Genomic DNA, 4,998 nt, shown 5'->3' with positions numbered 1-4,998 from the left:
CAAAACCCGTTGAGCTTGACACACACTGGCAAAAAAAATATTCTACATGTAAACGTTTATTATGCCATTTTCAAAGAAATTTTGCTTCCAATATGCCAGTACCCCAATGTGCCAGTACCCCAACGTGCAAGTACCCCAACGTGCAAGGACTCCAACGTGGCCCGGGCTGCGAGGGCCCTTTATAGCTGCTCGCAGCTCTAGTTATTATTATTATTATTATTATTATTATTAGGGCCCGAGCAGCTACCGCTGCGAGGTCCCTATTGTTTTTCGATCGGATTATTATTATTATTATTATTCTTCTTCTTCTTCTTCTTCTTCTCCGTAAACGATCACGATTTTGGGTACCTAAACATTTACGAAAACTCACCAAACTTTGCACACTCCTCAGGCCCGGCGAAAAATTTGATATTATGTAGTCGTCATAACAACGCGACTCTATAGCGCCCCCTAGCGTAGAAAAATAAAAACCAAGCCTGGCACGTTTGAGCTAGAGCAACGAAAATTGGCAGGCACGTGTAGCACCCCGAGACGCACAAAAAAGTCTATTGGGACCATGTAGCTAAAATGTACAGGAAATGAGCTATGAATTTTTTTATGTCCAATTTTGGCCTATTTTGGCACATTCACTGTGGTCATGCTTTTTCTCCCTCTGCAAACATTTTTCATCCAATTCACATCAAACTTGGCATTTATCATCTCAAGACCTGAGAGAACAACTGGGCAAAAAGTCTTGCCTTTTCGAAATACTATATGATGGGGGCGGGGCATCAAATATTGTCTTTAAAATTTCATTTGTCCAGAAAGAGCAAATGCTTAATAACTCCCATGTTCAAGCTCCAAAAAATCTCAAACTTCTCAGGCAACGTAATAGTCACGGCCTGAAAACATCTATATGATAAAATTCAGTTATACATATAGCGCCACCTAGTGGTGACAATAAATGTCATACTTTACGTTTTTAGCTGCTGCGCTGAGCTCGTTGAAGGGATCCAGTTGAAAGTTGGTCAGAAAAGCCTTAAGATGTTGATCATGCCCAACACCGAATATTGTAACTTTTCGCCAAAGGGCGTGGCCGCTACGGTGCCGCAAAGTCTGAAGATTTTTCGTGACAATAAAAGCTGCATGAACTTGACCGAGATGATCCTATCTTCTCAAAATTTCACACATTTGATGAGAGTCCAGCCCTAAAGACATCTACGAACTTATATTTCATCTTACTGATAGCGCCACCTAGTGGCAATTTTTTTTCTTACGAATTTTCTTGTACATTTTTTCTCCAAACACGTTAACTGGACCAACCTCATATTTGCTCAGATGAGGGTTTCGGCCTTCATGATGTCACAACACGAAGTTTGTGAGTTTTCGCGAATCGCTGTGGGCGTGGCTAAGCACTGTTCGCCAAGAAAACAACGCCAGTTTTGAGGGTCTAAACATGCGCAGAAACTCATGAAACTTGGCACACACATCTGGCCTGGTAAAATGAACAATATTTTATTGTTGATTGTGCTATTTTTACAAAAATGACTCAATAGCGCCCCCTAGAAATTTTTAACGAAGCAGCCCCGATTGTACGTTTAAGCAAGATCTACGAAAATTTTTACGTGTATGAGGGAGCCAAAGACCTACAAAAAAGTCTCTTGGACCCATATGCTAAAATGAACAGAAAGTGAGCTACGAATTTTTGAATGTCCCATTTTTTACGATTTTTGCACATTTTCAGAGGGCATACTTTTGCCCACTTCTCCTACACGTTTTATCCGACTGACTTATGACTTGACCTGGACCATGCCAAGACCTGAGCCAACAACAGACGGAAAAATCTTGACTTTTGGAAATACTATATGATGAGGGCGGGGCATCAAAATTTGTGTTTCGCACTGAAAAAGGATATGCTTAATAACTCCCCGATACATGCTCCAAAAAATCCCAAACTTGACATGTATGTTTATCGTCAAGGCCTGAAGGTATCTCTATGACAACATTCAGTTATATATGCAGCGCCACCTAGCCCTTGAGGCATGAAAAAAAAATACCCCACTTACGGTATTTTGTACAAAAAATGTAAACTCATTCTAAGTGTGATAACTAAGTCATTTAGGAATATTCTTTTACCTTCCACCACTCAAAATATTCACTGGCATCAGACCTAACCAAACATACATATTTTTGTTATTTAGTTTTATGTATTTTTGATAGCCTCTATGGACATTAAAAGCAATATCGTGAATGAAGGCTATGCTTAATAACTCCCAGGTACATGCTCCAAAAAATCCCATATTTGAAATGTATATTTAGAGTCAAGGCCTGAAGGTATCTCTATGACAAAATTCAGTTATTAATACAGCGCCACCTAGTCCTTGAGGCATAAAAAAAAAATGCCTCACTTACGGTATTTTTGCAAAAATTGTAAACTCATTGTAAGTGTGATAACTAAGTCATTTATGAATATTCTTTTACTTTCCACCACTCAATATGTTCACTGGTATCAGACCGATCCAAACATACGTATTTTTTATTTAGTTTTATTTTTTATTTTTATCGCCTCTATGGACAATAAAAGCAACATTGTGCAATGAGTACGAGCGATGATGTGTGTATATATACTTTTACGAAAAATACCAATCAGAGCAACTCATTGCCTAAAAATAAAAAAAAGACGCTGATTTTTGCAGATCTTAACAATCACCAAAACCCATTGAGCTTGACACACTCATCACACCTGGCAAAAAAAAAAAAAAAAAAAGTCCACATGTTTATCATGCCATTTTCAAAGAAATTCTGCTTCCAATGTGCCACTACCCCAATGTGCAAGTTCCCCAACGTGCAAGTACCCCAACGTGGCCCGGGCTGCGAGGGCCCTTTATAGCTGCTCGCAGCTCTAGTTATTATTATTCTTCTTCTTCTTTATTCTCCGCAAACAATCGCGATTTTGGGTACCTAAATATTCACGAAAACTCACCAAACTTTGCACACTCCTCAGGTCCGGCGAAAAATTTGATATTATGAAGTCGTTATAACAACGCGACTCTATAGCGCCCCCTAGCGTAGAAAAATAAAAACCAAGCCCGACACGTTTGAGCTAGAGCAACGAAAATTGGCAGGCACGTGTAGCACCCCGAGACGCACAAAAAAGTCTATTGGGACCATGTAGCTAAAATGTACAGGAAGTGAGCTATGAATTTTTTAATGTCCAATTTTGGCCTATTTTGGCACATTCACTGTGGTCATGCTTTTTCCCCCTTTGCAAACATTTTTCATCCAATTGACTTCAAACTTGGCATTTATCATCTCAAGACCTAAGAGAACAGCTGGGCAAAACATCTTGCCTTTTCGAAATACTATACGACGGGGGCGGAGCACCAAATATTGCCTTTAAAATTTCATTTGTCCAGAAAGAGCAAATGCTTAATAACTCCCATGTTCAAGCTCCAAAAAATCTCAAACTTCTCAGGCAACGTAATAGTCACAGCCTGAAAACATCTATATGACAAAATTCAGTTATACATATAGCGCCACCTAGTGGTTACAATAAATGTCATACTTTACGTTTTTAGCTACTGCGCTGAGCTCGTTGAAGGGATCCAGTTGAAAATTGTTCAGAAAACCCTTAAGATGTTGATCATGCCCCACACCGAATATTGTAACTTTTCGCCAAAGGGCGTGGCCGCTACGGTGACGCAAAATCTGAAGATTTTTCGTGAAAATAAAAGCTGCATTAACTTGACCGAGATGATCCTATCTTCTCAAAATTTCACACATTTGATGAGAGTCCAGCTCTAAAGACATCTACTAACTTACATTTCATCTAACTGATAGCGCCACCTAGTGGCAATTTTTTTTCTTACGAATTTTCTTCTACGTTTTTCTCCAAACACTTTAACTGGACCTACCTCATATTTGCTCAGAGGAGGGTTTCGGCCTTCATGATGTCACAACACGAAGTTTGTGAGTTTTCGCGAATTGCTGTAGGCGTGGCTAAGCGCTGTTCGCCAAGAAAACAACGCCAGTTTTGAGGGTCTAAACATGCACAGAAACTCCTGAAACTTGGCACACACATCTGGCCTGGTAAAATGAGCAATATTTTATTGTTGATTGTGCTATTTTTACAAAAATGACTCAATAGCGCCCCCTTGAAATTTTTAACGAAGCAGCCCCGGTTGTACGTTTAAGCAAGAACGCCGAATATTTTTAAGTGTATGAGGGAGCCCAAGACCTACAAAAAAGTCTCTTGTACCCATATGCTAAAATGAACAGGAAGTGAGCTACGAATTTTTGAATGTCCCATTTTTGACGATTTTTGCACATTCACAGGGGGCAGACTTTTGCCCACTTCTCCTACACGTTTCATCCGACTGAGTTAAGACTTGGCCTGGACCATGTCAAGACCTGAGCCAACGACAGGGGGAAAAATTTTGACTTTTCGAAATACTATATGATGAGGGCGGGGCATCAAAATTTGTGTTTCACAATGAAAAAGGATATGCTTGATAACTCCCCGGTACATGCTCCAAAAAATCCCAAACTTGACATGTATGTTTATCGTCAAGGCCTGAAGTTATCTCTATGACAACATTCAGTTATATATGCAGCGCCACCTAGCCCTTGAGGCATGAAAAAAAAATACCCCACATACGGTATTTTGTACAAAAAATGTACACTCATTCTAAGTGTGATAACTAAGTCATTTATGAATATTTTTTTAGTTTCCACCACTCAAAATGTTCACTGGCATCAGACTTATCCAAACATATATATATTTTTATTTATTTTTGATAGCCTCTATGGACATTAAAAGCAATATCGTGAATGAAGGATATGCTTAATAACTCCACGGTACATGCTCCAAAAAAAAATCCCACACTTGACATGTATGCTTATAATCAAGGCCTGAAGGTATCTCTATGACAACATTCAGTTATAAATACAGCGCCACCTAGCCCTTGAGGCTTATATAAAAAAAAAAAAAAATACCCCACATACGGTATTTTGTACAAA

This window comes from Festucalex cinctus, chromosome 17, assembly GCF_051991245.1.
Source record: "Festucalex cinctus isolate MCC-2025b chromosome 17, RoL_Fcin_1.0, whole genome shotgun sequence".
In the NCBI taxonomy this organism is placed as follows: domain Eukaryota; kingdom Metazoa; phylum Chordata; class Actinopteri; order Syngnathiformes; family Syngnathidae; genus Festucalex; species Festucalex cinctus.
This window is presented reverse-complemented; position numbering follows the sequence as displayed.